The sequence below is a fragment of the Notechis scutatus genome, chromosome 6 (genome assembly GCF_049901735.1).
Source record: "Notechis scutatus isolate UNSWTSFEM ecotype Mainland chromosome 6, rNotScu1.2, whole genome shotgun sequence".
Taxonomy (NCBI): Eukaryota; Metazoa; Chordata; class Lepidosauria; order Squamata; family Elapidae; genus Notechis; species Notechis scutatus.
This window is the reverse complement of record NC_142014.1, coordinates 4,533,282-4,551,167: the sequence shown is the minus strand read 5'-3', so window position 1 is coordinate 4,551,167 and position 17,886 is coordinate 4,533,282. Positions and strand designations below refer to the sequence as shown.

The 17,886-nt window shown below is 45.9% G+C and overlaps 1 protein-coding gene across 4 annotated transcripts in view; it reads left to right on the top strand.

Annotated features, from left to right (window-relative positions):
- The window catches only part of LOC148130100 (vomeronasal type-2 receptor 26-like), a 178,207-nt gene that overhangs the window by 94,020 nt on the left and 66,301 nt on the right, over nt 1-17,886 (top strand). The window lies entirely within an intron of this gene.

The window sequence follows — 17,886 nt, the reverse complement described above, 5'->3', positions numbered from 1 at the left end:
TAACTCCCTACCTCCTAAGCATAATGTTGCGCTGTGAATTCATTGGTGACGTTCATTTTCCGCCTCGACTTCATGGGGACCTAACCCTAACCCTAATCCTAACCCTAACCCTAATCACAACGCTAACCCTAACACTAAACCTCGAATGCAATTCTTCCATGTATTTTACGTGGAAGGATAGAATAGCCTGACTGAAAAGGTCATACCCCTCCTAAGCACAATGTTGCACTGTGAATTCATTGGAGAAATCCATTTTCCGCTTCGACTTCATGGGGACCTAAGCCTAAGACTAACCCTAACCCTAACCCTATCCCTCCGAAGCATAATGTTGTACTGTGAATTCATTGGCGACGTTCATTTTTCCGCCTCGACTTCATGGGGACTGAACCCTAAACCTAACCCTCACCTAACCCTAACCCTAACCTAACCCTATCCTATACCTCCAAAGCATATTGCGCTGTGAATTCATTAGCGACGTTCATTTTCCGCCTCGACTTCATGGGGACTGAACCCTAACCTAACCTAACCTAACCCTAAACCTAACCCTAACCTAACCTAACCCTAACCCTAACCTAACTAACCCTATCCCTATCCCTCCTAAGCATAATATTGCACTGTGAATTCATTGGCGACGTTCATTTTCCGCTTCGACTTCATGGGGACCTAACCCTAATCCCAACCCTAACCCTAACCCCTAACCCTAACCCTAACCCTAACCCTCCTAAGCATAATGTTGCGCTGTGAATTCATTGGTGACGTTCATTTTCCGCCTCGACTTCATGGGGACCTAACCCTAACCCTAACCCTAACCCTAATCCCAACCCTAACCCTAACACTAAACCTCGAATGCAATTCTTCCATGTATTTTACCTGGAAAGATAGAATAGCCTGACTGAAAAGGTCATACCCCTCCTAAGCACAATGTTGCACTGTGAATTCATTGGAGAAATCCATTTTCCGCTTCGACTTCATGGGGACCTAAGCCTAAGCCTAACCCTAACCCTAACCCTATCCCTCCTAAGCATAATATTGTACTGTGAATTCATTGGCGACGTTCATTTTCCGCCTCGACTTCATGGGGACTGAACCCTAACCCAACCCTAACCCTAACTCTAATCCCTAACCCCTAACCCTAACCCTATCCCTATCCCTCCTAAGCATAATATTGCGCTGTGAATTCATTGGCGACGTTCATTTTCCGCTTCGACTTCATGGGGACCTAACCCTAATCCCTAATCCCTAACCCTAACCCTAATCCCTAACCCAAACCCTAACCCTAACCCTAACCCTAACCCTAACCCTAACCCTAACCCTAACCCTAACCCTAACCCTAACCCTAACCCTAACCCTAATCCTATCCCTCCTAAGCATAATGTTGTGCTGTCAATTCATTGCAGACATCCATTTTCTGCTTCGACTTCATGGGGACCTAACCCTCACCCTAACCCTAACCCTAATCCCAATCCTAACCCTAACAACCCTCGAATACGATTCTTCCATGTATTTTACCTGGAATTCATTGGCATCGTTCATTTTCCACCTCGACTTCATGGGGACCTAACCCTAACCCTAACCCTAACCCTAATCCCAACCCTAACCCTAACACTAAACCTCGAATGCGATTCTTCCATGTATTTTACCTGGAAAGATAGAATAGCCTGACTGAAAAGGTCATACCACTCCTAAGCACAATGTTGCACTGTGAATTCATTGGAGAAATCCATTTTCCGCATCGACTTCATGGGGACCTAAGCCTAACCCTAACCCTAACCCTAACCCTATCCCTCCTAAGCATAATATTGTACTGTGAATTCATTGGCGACGTTCATTTTCCGCCTCGACTTCATGGGGACTGAACCCTAACCCAACCCTAACCCTAACCCTAACTCTAAACCCTAACCCTAACCCTAACCCTAACCCTATCCCTATCCCTCCTAAGCATAATATTGCGCTGTGAATTCATTGGCGACGTTCATTTTCCGCTTCGACTTCATGGGGACCTAACCCTAACCCTAATCCCCTAACCCTAACCCTAACCCAAACCCTAACCCTAACCCTAACCCTCCTAAGCATAATGTTGCGCTGTGAATTCATTGGTGACGTTCATTTTCCGCCTCGACTTCATGGGGACCTAACCCTAACCCTAATCCTAACCCTAACCCTAATCTGCTTTAACGCCTAACCCCAACACTAACACTAAACTTAATCCGAATGCAATTCTTCCATGTATTTTTACGTGGAAGGATAGAATAGTCTGACTGAAAAGGTCATAGCCCTCCTAAGGAAAATGTTGCACTGTGAATTCATTGCAGAACTCCATTTTCCGCTTAGAGCTTCATGGGGACCTAAACTAACCCTAACCCTAACCCTAACCCTAACCCTATCCCTCCTAAGCATAATGTTGTACTGTGAATTCATTGGCGACGTTCATTTTCCGCCTACTTCATGGGGACTGAACCCTAACCCAACCCTAACCCTAACTCTAAACCTAACCCTAACCCTAACCCTATCCCTATCCCTCCTAAGCATAATATTGCGCTGTGAATTCATTGGCGACGTTCATTTTCCGCTTCGACTTCATGGGGACCTAACCCTAATCCCTAACCCTAACCCTAACCCTAACCCTAACCCTAACCCCTAACCCTAACCCTCCTAAGCATAATGTTGCGCTGTGAATTCATTGGTGACGTTCATTTTCCGCCTCGACTTCATGGGGACCTAACCCTAACCCTAACTCCTAATCCTAACCCTAATCCCAACCCTAACCCTAACACTAAACCTTGAATGATTCTTCCATGTATTTTACCTGGAAAGATAGAATAGCCTGACTGAAAAGGTCATACCCTCCTAAGCACAATGTTGCACTGTGAATTCATTGGGGCAGTACATCCATTTTCCTGCTTCAACTTCATGGGGACCTAACCCTAACCCTAACCCTAACCTCCCAATCCTCTAACCTCATAAGCACCCTAATGCGATTCTTCCATGTATTTTACCTGGAATTCAGCTCTCATTTCCACCTGGAACCGATCAGCCTAATCCCCAACCCTAACCCTAAACCCTAATCCTCAACCCTAACCTAACCTAACCCTCCTAAGCATAATGTTGTACTGTCAATTCATTGCAGACATCCATTTTCCGCTTCGACTTCATGGGGACCTAACCCAACCCTAACCCTAACCTTAATCCCAATCCCAACCACAACCCTAGAATTCTTCCATGTATTTTACCATTTTCCCTTACATGGGGACACTGAACCAACCTAATCCCTAACCCTAACCAACCTCCTAAGCCTAACTGTTGCGCTGTGAATTCATTGGCGACATCCATTTCCGCCTCGACTTCATGGGGACCCTAACCCTAACCCCTAACCCTAAACCCTAATCCTATTCTTCCATGTATTTTACCTGGAAAGATAGAAAGCCTCGAAATCTCCCCCCTAAGCACAATGCCTGAATAAACGTCATACCCTCAACTCATGCACCTAACCCTAACCCTAACCCTACCCTCAAGCATAATGTTGTACTGTGAATTCATTGGCGACATCCATTTTCCGCCTCGACTTCATGGGGACCTAACCCCTAACCTAACCTAACCCCTAACCCTAACCCTAACCTCCCGCATACGATTCTTCCATGTATTTTACCTGGAAAGGTAGACAAGCCTGACTGAAAAGGTATACCCTCCTAAGCATAATGTTGCACTGTGAATTCATTGGCAACATCCATTTTCCGCTTCGACTTCATGGGGACCCAACCCTAACCCTAAACCCAACCCCAACCCCTAACCTAACACTAAACCTGAATCGATTCTTCCATGTATTTTACCTGGAAAGATAGAACCCCAAGCCTACCCTACTCAAAAGTCACCAACCCCACCTCCTAAGCAAAATGTTGCACTGTGAATTCATTGGCGACATCCATTTTCTGCCTCGACTTCATGGGGACCTAACCCTAACCCTAACCCCTAACCCTAACCCTAACCCCTAACCCTTCATTATTTTAACTGGAAGCCAGACTAACCTGACTCAAAAGCCATACCCTCCCTAAGCATAATGTTGCGCTGTGAATTCATTGGCGACGTCCATTTTCCCTGTCTCGACTTCATGGGGACAACCTAACCCTAACCCTAATCCCAACCCTAACCCTAACACTAAACCTCGAATGCGATTCTTCCATGTATTTTACCTGGAAAGATAGAATAGCCTGACTGCAAAGGTCATACCCTCCTAAGCACAATGTTGCACTGTGAATTCATTGGAGACATCCATTTTCTGCTTGACTTCATGGGGACCTAACCTAACCCTAACCCTAACCCTAACCCTAACCCTAACCTCACCCTCCAATGCTTTTCCATGGATTTTACCTGGAAAATAACAAACCCTGACTGAAAAGCTATCCTCCTCCTAAGCATAATGTTGCGCTGTGAATTCATTGGCGACATCCATTTTCTGCCTCGACTTCATGGGGACCTAACCCTAACCCTAACCCTAATCCCAACCCTAACCCCTAACACTAAACCTCGAATCCGATTCTTCCATGTATTTTACCTGGAAAGATAGAATAGCCTGACTGAAAAGGTCATACCCTCCCTAAGCACAATGTTGCACTGTGAATTCATTGGAGACATCCATTTTCTACTCCGACTTCATGGGGACCTAATCCTAACCCTAACCCTAAACCTAACCCCAACCCTCAAAGCCAACCCTCACCGTCAATGCGATTTTCCATGGATTTTACCTGGAAAGATAGACTAGCCCGACTGAAAGGTAATAACCCTCCCTAAGCATAATGTTGCACTGTGAATACATTGGCGACGTCCATTTTCCGCTTCAACTTCATGGGGACCTAACCCTAACCCTAATCCCAACCTAACCTAACACTAAACCTCGAATGCGGTTCTTACATGTATTTTACCTGGAAAGATGAAAAGCCTCACTGAAAAGGTCATACCCTCCTAAGCACAATGTTGCACTGTGAATTCATTGGAGACATCCATTTTCGCTTCGACTTCATGGGGACCCTAACCCTAACCCCTAACTCCATTTTCTGCTTGACTTCATGGGGACCCAACCTGAACCCAACCATAACCCTAACTCTAACACCCAACCCTAACCCTAACCCTAAACCTAACTGTATTCCCCTCCTAAGCCTAATGTTGCGCCTGTGAATTCATTGGCATCGTTCATTTTCCACCTCGACTTCATGGGGACCTAACCCCTAACCCCTAATCCCAACCCCTAACCCTAACACTAAACCTCCGAATCGATTCTTCCATGTATTTTACCTGGAAAGATAGAATAGCCTGACTGAAAAGGTCATACCACTCCTAAGCACAATGTTGCACTGTGAATTCATTGGAGAAATCCATTTTCCGCTTCGACTTCATGGGGACCTAAGCCTAAGCCTAACCCTAACCCTATCCCTCCTAAGCATAATGTTGTACTGTGAATTCATTGGCGACGTTCATTTTCCGCCTCGACTTCATGGGGACCTAACCCTAACCCTAACCCTAATCCTAACCCTAACACTAAACCTCGAATGCGATTCTTCCATGTATTTTACCTGGAAAAGTAGAATAGCCTGACTGAAAAGGTCATACCCCTCCTAAGCACAATGTTGCACTGTGAATTCATCGGAGACATCCAGTTTCTGCTTTGACTTCATGGGGACCTAACCCTAACCCTAACCCTATCCTTCCTAAGCATAATGTTGCACTGTGAATTCATTGGCGACGTTCATTTTCCGCCTCGACTTCATGGGGACCTAACCCTACCCTAACCCTAACCCTAACCCTAATCCCAACCCTAACCCTAACCCTAACCCTAACCCTAACCCTTTCCCTCCTAAGCATAATGTTGTGCTGTCAATTCATTGCAGACATCCATTTTCTGCTTCGACTTCATGGGGACCTAACCCTCACCCTAACCCTAACCCTAATCCCAATCCTAACCCTAACAACCCTCGAATACGATTCTTCCATGTATTTTACCTGGAATTCATTGGCATCGTTCATTTTCCACCTCGACTTCATGGGGACCTAACCCTAACCCTAACCCTAATCCCAACCCTAACCCTAACACTAAACCTCGAATGCGATTCTTCCATGTATTTTACCTGGAAAGATAGAATAGCCTGACTGAAAAGGTCATACCACTCCTAAGCACAATGTTGCACTGTGAATGCATTGGAGAAATCCATTTTCCGCTTCGACTTCATGGGGACCTAAGCCTAACCCTAACCCTAACCCTAACCCTATCCCTCCTAAGCATAATATTGTACTGTGAATTCATTGGCGACGTTCATTTTCCGCCTCGACTTCATGGGGACCCTAACCTACCCTAATCCCGCCCTAACCCTAACCTAACCCTATCCCTCCTAAGCATAATGTTGTGCTGTCAATTCATTGCAGACATCCATTTTCGCGCGACTTCATGGGGACCTAACCTCACCCTAAGCCAACCCTAACCCTATCCTCCTAAGCATAATGTTGTGCTGTGAATTCATTGGCGGCGTTCATTTTCCGCCTCGACTTCATGGGGACCTAACCTAACCTAATCCCAACCCCTAACCCTAGCCTAAGCCTCGAATACGATTCTTCCATGTATTTTACCTGGAAAGATAGAATAGCCTGACTGAAAGGTCTGCCCTCCTAAGCAAAATGTTGCACTGTGAATTCATTGCAGACATCCATTTTCGCCTCGACTTCAGGGACCCAACCCAACCCAACCCCCTAACCCTAACCCTATCCTCCTAAGCATAATGTTGTGCGTGAACATTGGCGACATTCATTTTCCCCTCGACTTCAGGGACCCACCTAGCCGCCCAACCCTAACCCTAACCCTAGCCAAGCCTTCCAGACCCTCCTGGAAACATAAAAGCCGCAAGCCCCCCAGCCGATTCATTGGATACGTCCATTTCGCTTCGACTTCATGGGGACCTCCTAACCCTAACCTAACCTAATCCCAACAACCTAACCCTAACACTAAGCGTTGAATGCGATTCTTCCATGTATTTTACCTGGAAAGATAGAATAGCCTGACTGAAAAGGTCATACCCTCCTAAGCGCAATGTTGCGCTGTGAATTCAGTGGCGACTTTCATTTTCCGCCACGACTTCATGGGGACCTAACCCTAACTCTAATCCTAACCTAACCCTAACACTAAACCACGAATGTGATTCTTCCATGTATTTTACCTGGAAAGATAGAATAACCTGACTGAAAAGGTAATACCCCTACTAAACAAAATGTTGCTGTGAATTCATTGGAGACATCCATTTTCCGCTTCGACTTCATGAGGACCTAACCCTAACCCTAACCCTATCCCTCCCTAAGCATAACGTTGCGCTGTAAATTCATTGGTGACGTTCGTTTTCCGCCTACGACTTCCTGGGGACCTAACCCTAACCTAACCCTAGGCCCTGAACACTGAACCTCGAATGCGATTATTCATGTATTTTACCTGGAAAGATAGAATAGCCTGACTGAAAAGGTCATACCCTCCTAAGCACAATGTTGCACTGTGAATTCATTGGGACATCCATTTTCCGCTTCGACTTCATGGGGACCTAACCTAACCCTAACCCAACCCTAACCCCAACCTAAGCCTCGAATGCGATTCTTCCATGTATTTTACCTGGAAGTAGATAGCCTGACTGAAAGGTCATACCCTCCTAAGCACAATGTTGCGCTGTGAATTCAGTGGCGACGTTCATTTTCCACCTCGACTTCATGGGGACCTAACCTAACCTAATCCCAACCTAACCCTAACACTAAACCCCGAATGCGATTCTTCCATGTATTTTACCTGGAAAGATAGAATAGCCTGACTGAAAAGGTCATACCCTCCTAAGCACAATGTTGCACTGTGAATTCATTGGAGACATCCATTTTCGCTCCGACTTCACGGGGACCTAACCCTAACCTAACCCTAACCCTAACCCTATCCCTCCCTAAGCATAATGTTGGCTGTGAATTCATTGGCGACGTTCATTTTCGCCTCGACTTCATGGGGACCTAACCCAACCCTACCCTAATCCCAACCCTAACCCTAACCCTAACCCTATCCCTCCTAAGCAAAATATTGTGCTGTCAATTCATTGCGACTCCATTTTTCCTACCCGACTTCATGGGGACCTAACCCTACCTAACCCAACCCTAACCCTAACCCTACCCAACTCCAACCCGATTCTCCAGATCTTACCTAAAGATAATACCCTGACTGAAAAGTCCTACCCCTCCTAAGCAAAATGTTGCGCTGTAATTCATTGCGACATCCATTTTCGCCCGACTTCATAGGGACCTAAAACCTAACCCTAACCCTAACCCTATCCCTCCTAAGCATAATGTTCGCTGTGAATTCATTGGCGACTTCATTTCCGCCCTCGACTTCATGGGCTAAACCTAACCTAACCCCTAACCTAACCCTAACCCCTAACCCTAACCCTAAACCCTCCTAAGCATAATGTTGCCTTGTCAATTCATTGCAGACATCCATTTTCACCTTCGACTTCATGGGGACCCTAACCTGCCCTGACTTAACCCTAACCCTACTCCCTCCTAAGCATAATGTTGTACTGTGAATTCATTGGCGACGTTCATTTTCCGCCTCGACTTCATGGGACCCAACCCTAACCTAACCTAACCCCAACCTTAATAACCCTAACACTAAACCTGAATCCGATTCTTCCATATTTTACCTGGAGATGAATAGCCTGACTGAAGGTCATACCCTCCTAAGCACAATGTTGCACTGTGAATTCATTGGAACATCCATTTTCGCTTCGACTTCATGGGGACCTAACCTAACCCCTAACCCTCCCCTAACCCTAACCTAAACCTGAAGTCGATTCTTCCATTATTTTCCTGGCCCCCTCATACTAGCCCTGACCTAACCCCTAACCCTCATACCCTCCTAAGCACAATGTTGCGCTGTGAATTCATTGGCGCGTTCATTTTCCGCCTCAACTTCATGGGGACCTAACCTAACCCCTAATCCCAACCTAACCCTAACCCTAAACCTCCGAATGCGATTCTTCCATGTATTTTACCTGGAAAGATAGAATAGCCTGACTGAAAGGTCATACCCTCCTAAGCACAATGTTGCACTGTGAATTCATTGGAGACACCCATTTTCTTCCGACTTCATGGGGACCTAAGCCTGCCCAACCCTAACCCCTAACCCTATCCCTCCTAAGCATAATGTTGTACTGTGAATTCATTGCGACGTTCATTTTCCGCCTCGACTTCATGGGGGACCTAACCCTAACCCTAATCCCTAACCCTAACCTAAACCTAACCTAATCCATTCTCCTATCCCTCCTAAGCATAATTTGCACTGTGAATTCATTGGAGGCGTCATTTTCGGCTTCGACTTCATGGGGCACCCTAACCCCTCTAACCCAAACCCACCTACCCTAAGCCCTAACCCTTCCTCCTAAGCATAATGTTTGCTGTGAATTCATTGGTGACGTTCATTTCCGCCTCGACTTCATGGGGACCCTAACCCTAACCTCCCTAATCCCAACGCTAACCTAACACTAAACCTCGAATGCAATTCTTCCATGTATTTTACCTGGAAGGATAGAATAGCCTGACTGAAAAGGTCATACCCTCCTAAGCACAATGTTGCACTGTGAATTCATTGGAGAAATCCATTTTCCGCTTCGACTTCATGGGGACCTAAGCCTAACCCTAACCCTAACCCCTAACCCTATCCCTCCTAAGCATAATGTTGGCTGTGAATTCATTGGCGGCGTTCATTTTCCGCCTCGACTTCATGGGGACCTAACCCTAACCTAACCCTAACCCTAACCCTAAACCTAACCCTAACTAACTTCTCCCTATCCATTCTAACCATCAATTCCGCCTGGATTCTTTGGCGCGCTCACCTCGCCCGACTATGGGCCTCCCCTAATCCCAATCCCTACCCTGAATTCATTACCAACCCCTTAACCCTAACTTCATGGGGCCTAACCCTAACACCCCTAACCCCTAACCCTAACTCCCTCCCTATCCCAAGCATAATGTTGTGCTGTCAACCACAGACATCCATTTGCCCGACTTCAGGGCCTAACCCTCCCAACCTAACCCTCCCAATACCCCACAACCATATGTTCCTGTGAATTCATTGGCGACGTTCATTTCCACCTCGACTTCATGGGGACCTAACCCTAACCTAATCCCAACCCCTAACCTAACACTAAACCTCGAATGCGATTCTTCCATGTATTTTACCTGGAAAGATAGAATAGCCTGACTGAAAGGTCATACCCTCCTAAGCAAAATGTTGCACTGTGAATTCATTGGAGACATCCATTTTCCGCTTGACTTCATGGGGACCTAAGCTAACCCCTAACCCTAACCCTAACCCTATCCCTCCTAAGCATAATGTTGTACTGTGAATTCATTGGCGGCGTTCATTTTCTGCCTCGACTTCATGGGGAACTAACCTAACCTAATAACCTAACCCTAACCCTAACCCTAACCCTAACCCCTAAACTGCGATTCTTCCATGTATTTTCCCACCCGCCCACCCTAACCTAAGCCTCACTCAAACCATCCCTCCTAAGCACAATATTGCGCTGTGAATTCATTGGAGACGTCCATTTTCGCTTCGACTTCATGGGGACCTCAACCTAACCCTACCCAACCCTAACCCCTAACCCTAACCTAACCTAAACCTAACCCTAACAACTCAATACGACCTAACCATATACTTTACCTCTAAACCTAACTAGCCTAACCAATCCTATACCCTCCTAAGCATAATGTTGCTGTGAATTCATTGCAGACATCCATTTTCCGCTTCGACTTCATGGGGACCTAACCTAACCTAACCCTAACCCTATCCTCCTAAGCCCATAACCTAACCCTGAATTCGATTCTTCCATGTATTTTACCTTGGAATGATAGAATACCTGACAAAAACCCTAACCGGGACCCACCCCTAAGCACAAGTTGCCCTGTAATTCATTGACATCCATTTCCCCAACTTCAGGGGACCTAACCCTAACCCTAACCCTAACCCTAACCTATCCTCCTAAGCATAATGTTGTGCTGTCAATTCATTGCCGACTTCCATTTCTGCCTCGACTTCATGGGGACCTAACCTCACCCTACCCTAACCCTAATCCCAACCTAACCCTACCCTCCTAGCATCTATGTTTCACTGTGAAATTCATTGGACATCCATCCTTCGACTTCATGGGGACCCCAACCTAACCCCTAATCCCTAACCTAACCCTAACCCAACCCTAACTCCCGTAACCCTAATTCACCCCAACCGACCTAACCCTAACCCTAACTCCTAACCCTAACCTAACCCTAACCCTATCCCTCCTAAGCATAATGTTGTGCTGTCAATTCATTCGAGACATCCATTTTCGTCTCGACTTCATGGGGACCCCTAACCCTAACCCTAATCCCAACCCTAACCCTAACTAACCTCGAATACGATTCTTCCATGTATTTTACCTGGAAACATGAATAGCCTAACTGAAAAGTCCTGCCCTCCTAACAAATGTTACTGTGAATTCATTGCAGACATCCATTTTCGCTCGACTTCATGGGGACCCTAACCCTAATCCCTAACCCTAACCCTCCCTACCCTCCCTAAGCATAATGTTGCGCTGTGATTCATTGCGACGTTCATTTTCTCCTCGACTTCATGGGGCCTAACTTCCTAACCTAACCAACTAACCTAATACCCTAAACCCTATCCCTCCTAAGCATAATGTTTCTGTAATTCATTGCGACATCATTTTCTCTCGACTTCATGGGACCTAACCCTACCTAACCCTAACCTAAATCCTATACCCTAACCCTAATACCCTCCTAAGCATAATGTTGCGCTGTGAATTCATTGAAACGTTCATTTTCCGCCCTCGACTTCATGGGGACCTAACCCTAACCTAATCCCAACCCTAATCCTAACCCTAAACCTCGATTCTTCCATGTATTTTACCTGGAAAGATAGAATAGTCTGACTGAAAGGTCATACCACTCCTAAGCACAATGTTGCACTGTGAATTCATTGGAGACATCCATTTTCGCTTCGACTTCATGGGGACCTAACCCTAACCCTACCTAACCCTATCCCTCCTAAGCATAATGTTGTACTGTGAATTCATTGGCGACGTCCATTTTCCGCCCCGACTTCATGGGACCCTAACCCTAACCCCCTAACCCTAACCCCTAAACCCCTAACCCTAACCCTATCCCTATCCCTCCTAAGCATAATGTTGCGCTGTGAATTCATTGGCGACGTTCATTTTCTGCTTCGACTCCCCTCATGGGGGACCTAACCCTAACCCAATCCCCCTAACCCTAAACCTCAACATTCTCCAAACCTATATAGCCTGACATACCCTCCTAAGCATAATGTTGCGCTGTGAATTCATTGGAGACGTTCATTTTCGCCTCGACTTCATGGGGACCTAACCCTAACCCTAATCCTAACCCTAATCCCAACCTAACCCCTAACACTCCCTAATCGATTCTTCCATGTATTTTACCTGGAAAGATAGAATAGCCTGACTGAAAAGGTCATACCCTCCTAAGCACAATGTTGCACTGTGAATTCATTGGCGACATCCATTTTCTGACCTCAACTTCATGGGGACCCTAACCTAACCTAACCCTAATCCCAACCCCTAACCTAACACTAAACCTCCAATGCAATTCTTCCATGTATTTTACCTGGAAAGATAGAATAACCTGTCCTGACTGAAAAGGTCATACCCTCCTAAGCACAATGTTGCACTGTGAATTCATTGGAGACATCCATTTTCGCTTCGACTTCATGGGGACCTAACCCTAACCCTAACCTAACCCTAATTTCCTGTACCCTCCTAAGCCTAATGAGGTAATGTCCCTAAGCATAAGTCTGCACTGTGAATTCATTGGCGACGTACATTTTCGCCTCGACTTCATGGGGACCTAACCCTAACCTAATCCCAACCCTAACCCTAACACTAAACCCTGAATCCGATTCTTCCATGTATTTTACCTGGAAAGATAGAATAGCCTGACTGAAGTCATACCCCTCCCTAAGCACAATGTTGCACTGTGAATTCATTGGAGACATCCATTTTCCCTTCGACTTCATTGGGACCCAACCCTAACCTAACCCTAACCCTAACCCTAACCTAACCCTAAGCTAACCCCCAACGTAAACCCTCCTAAGCATAATGTTGCGCTGTGAATTCATTGGCGGCGTTCATTTTCCGCCTCGACTTCATGGGGACCTAACCCTAACCCTAATCCCAACCCTAACCCTAACACTAAACCCTCGAATGCTGATTCTTCCATATATTTACCTGGAAAGATAGAATAGCCTGACTGAAAAGGACATACCCTCCCTAAGCACAATGTTGCACTGTGAATTCATTGGAGACATCCATTTTCGCTTCGACTTCATGGGGACCCTAACCCTAACCTAACCCAACCCTAACCCTAAGCCTCACCCTAACCCGTTTTTCATATTCACGGAAAGGTAGACAAGCCCGACTGAAAGGTAATCCTCCCTAAGCATAATGTTGCGCTGTGAATTCATTTGGCGACATCCATTTTCTGCCTCGACGTCATGGGGCCTAACCTAACCTAACCCTAATCCCAACCCTAACCTAACACTAAACCTCCAATCCGATTCTTCCATGTATTTTACCTGGAAAGATAGAATAGCCTCACTGAAAAGGTCATACCCTCCTAAGCACAATGTTGCACTGTGAATTCATTGGATACATCCATTTTCCGCCTCGACTTCATGGGGACCTAAACCTAACCTAACCCTAACCCTAATCCTAACCCCTAACCCTAACACTCAACGTTGAATGCAATTCTTCCATGTATTTTTACCTGGAAAGGTAGATAACCCTGACTGAAAAGGTCATACCCTCCTAAGCATAATGTTGCGCTGTGAATTCATTGGCGACGTTCATTTTCCGCCTCGACTTCATGGGGACCTAACCCTAACCTCCTAATCCCAACCCTAACCCTAACACTAAACCTTGAATGCGATTCTTCCATGTATTTTACCTGGAAAGATAGAATAGCCTGACTGAAAAGGTCATACCCTCCTAAGCACAATGTTGCACTGTGAATTCATTGCAGACATCCATTTTCCGCTTCGACTTCATGGGGGCCCTAACCTAACCTAACCCTAACCCTAACCCTATCCCTCCTAAGCATAATGTTGCTGTGCATTTATTGGCGCATCCATTTTCTTCCTCCGACTTCATGGGGACCCAACCCTAACCCTAACCCTAACCCCCACCCTAACCCTAACCCTCCTAAGCCACATAATCTTGCGCTGTGAATTCATTGGCATTCATTTCCGCTTCGACTTCATGGGGACCTAACCCTAACCCTAATCCCAACCCTAACCCTAACACTAAACCTCGAATGCGATTCTTCCATGTATTTTACCTGGAAAGATAGAATAGCCTGACTGAAAAGGTCATACCCTCCTAAGCACAATGTTGCACTGTGAATTCATTGGAGACATCCATTTTCGCTTCGACTTCATGGGGACCCCAACCCTAACCCTAACCCTAATCCCAACCCTAACCCTAACACTAAACCTCGAATGCGATTCTTCCATGTATTTTACCTGGAAAGATAGAATAGCCTGACTGAAAAGGTCATACCCCTCCTAAGCACAATGTTGCACTGTGAATTCATTGGAGACATCCATTTTCTGCTTTGACTTCATGGGGACCTACCCCCCCCCCCCCCCCCCCCATACCCTAACCCTAACCCTAACCCTAACCCTATCCCTCCTAAGCATAATGTTGCGCTGTGAATTCATTGGCGACATTCATTTTCCGCCTCGACTTCATGGGGCCCAACCCCCTAACCCTAATCCCAACCTAACCCTAACACTAACCTCGAATGCGATTCTTCCATGTATTTTACCTGAATAAGCCTGACTGTCATACCCTCCTAAGCACAATGTTGCACTGTGAATTCATTGGAACATCCATTTTCCCTTCGACTTCATGGGGACCACCTAACCTAACCTAACCCTAATCCCAACCCTAACCCCTAACACTAAACTGAATCGATTCTTCCATGTATTTTACCTGGAAAGATAGAATAGCCTGACTGAAAAGGTCATACCCTCCTAAGCACAATGTTGCACTGTGAATTCATTGGCGACTTCATTTTCCCCCTCGACTTCATGGGGACCTAACCTAACCCTAACCCTAATCCCAACCCTAACCCTAACACTAAACCCCCGAACCTGATTCTTCCATGTATTTTACCTGGAAAAAAAAAATAACCTAACTAAAGGTCATACCCCTCCCTAAGCAAAATGTTGCACTGTGAATTCATTGCAGACATCCATTTTCCCCTTCGACTTCATGGGGACCTAACCCCTAACCCTAACCCTAACCCTAACCCTATCCCTCCCTAAGCATAATATTGCGCTGTGAATTCATTGGCGACGTTCATTTTCGTCCTCGACTTCATGGGGACCCAACCCTAATCAACCTAACCCTAACCCAAACCCTAACCCTAACCTAACCCTCCTAACAAATGTTGCTGTCAATTCATTGGGACGCCCATTTCGCTTCGACTCATGGGGACCTAACCCTAACCCTAACCCTAACCCCAACCCTAACCCTAACACTAAACCCCGAATGCGATCCTTCCATGTATTTTACCTGGAAAGATAGAATAGCCTGACTGAAAGGTCATACCCTCCTAAGCACAATGTTGCACTGTGAATTCATTGGAACATCCATTTTCAGCTTGACTTCATGGGGACCCTAACCTAACCCTAACCCTAATCCCAACCCTAACCCTAACACTAATACCTCGAATTATGATTCTTCCATGTACTTTACCTGGAAACCTAATAGCCTGACTGAAAAGGTCCTACCCTCCTAAGCAAAATGTTGCACTGTGAATTCATTGGAGACATCCATTTTCCGCTTTGACTTCATGGGGACCTAACCCTATCCCTAACCCTAACCCTAACCCTATCCCTCCTAAGCATAATGTTGCGCTGTCAATTCATTGGCGACATTCATTTCTGCCTCGACTTCATGGGGCCCAACCCTAACCCTAATCCCAACCCCTAATCCCAAACCCCTAACCTAAACCTCGAATCAATTCTTCCATGTATTTTACCTGGAACCATAGACTAGCCTGACTGAAACCCTAACCCTCCTAAGCCAATGTTGCTGTGAATTCATTGGACGTCCATTTCCCGCCTCGACTTCATGGGGACCTACCCTAACCCCTAACCCTAATCCCAACCCTAACCCTAACACTAAACCTTGAAACGATTCTTCCATGTATTTTACCTGGAAAGATAGAATAGCCTGACTGAAAAGGTCATACCCTCCCTAAGCAAAATGTTCACTGTGAATTCATTGGAGACATCCATTTTCCGCTTCGACTTCATGGGGACCTAAGCCTAACCCTAACCCTAACCCTAACCCTATCCACCCTCCTAAGCATAATGTTGTACTGTGAATTCATTGGCGACGTTCATTTTCCGCCTCGACTTCATGGGGACCCCCCCTAACCCTAACCTAACCCCTAAACCCTAACCCTAACCTAACCCTAACCCTAACCCTATCCCTCCTACCTCCTAAATGTTCCTGTGAATTCATTGAGCGTTCATTTTCCGCCTCGACTTCATGGGGACCTAACTAACCTAATCCCTAACCCTAACCTAAACCCTAACCCTAACCCTAACTCCTCCTACATATGTTCCTGGAAATATAGAATCGCCTGACTGAAAAGCTCATACCCCTCCTAAGCACAATGTTGCGCTGTGAATTCATTAGGAGACGTCCATTTTCCCCTCGACTTCATGGGGACCCTAACCCTAACCCTAACCCTAATCCCAACCCTAACCCTAACACTAAACCCTGAATGCGATTCTTCCATGTATTTTACCTGGAAAGATAGAATAGCCTGACTGAAAAGGTCATAACCCTCCTAAGCAAAATGTTGCACTGTGAATTCATTGGAGACATCCATTTTCCGCTCGACTTCATGGGGACCTAACCCTAACCCTAACCCCAACCCTAACCCTATCCCTCCTAAGCATAATGTTGTACTGTGAATTCATTGGCGACGTTCATTTTCCTGCCTCGACTTCATGGGGACCTAACCCTAACCCAACCCTAACCCTAACCTCTAACTCCATTCCCACCCTCCCTCACTTCATACCTAACCCTAACCCCTAACCTAACCTTGCCCTAACAACCTGATCGATTCTTCGCTTGGATTTTGCCGGGACCAACCCAATGAATAACCCTAACCCAAACATCCTACCCTCCTAAGCATAATGTTGCGCTGTGAATTCATTGGCGACATTCATTTTCCGCCTCGACTTCATGGGGACCTAACCCCTAACCCTAATCCCAACCTAACCCTAACACTAAACCCCGAATGCGATTCTTCCATTATTTTACCTGGAAGGATAGAATAGCCTGACTGAAAAGGTCATACCCTCCCTAAGCACAATGTTGCACTGTGAATTCATTGCAGACATCCATTTTCCGCTTCGACTTCATGGGGACCTAAGCCCTAACCTAACCCTAACCCTAATCCCTACCCTAAGCATAATGTTTAGTGAATTCATTGGCTTCCATGCATTTTACCTGGAAAGATAGAACCTACCCTGACTGAAAAACTCATAACCCTACCCTCCCTCCTAAGCATAATATTGCACTGTGAATTCATTGGCGACGTTCATTTTCGCCTCGACTTCATGGGGACCTAACCCTAATCCTAATCCCAACCCTAATCCTAACTCCTAAACCACGAATGATTCTTCCATATTACCTAAACCTAAATAGCCTGCTAAAGCTAATACCCTCCTAAGCATAATGTTGCGCTGTCAATTCATTGCAGACATCCATT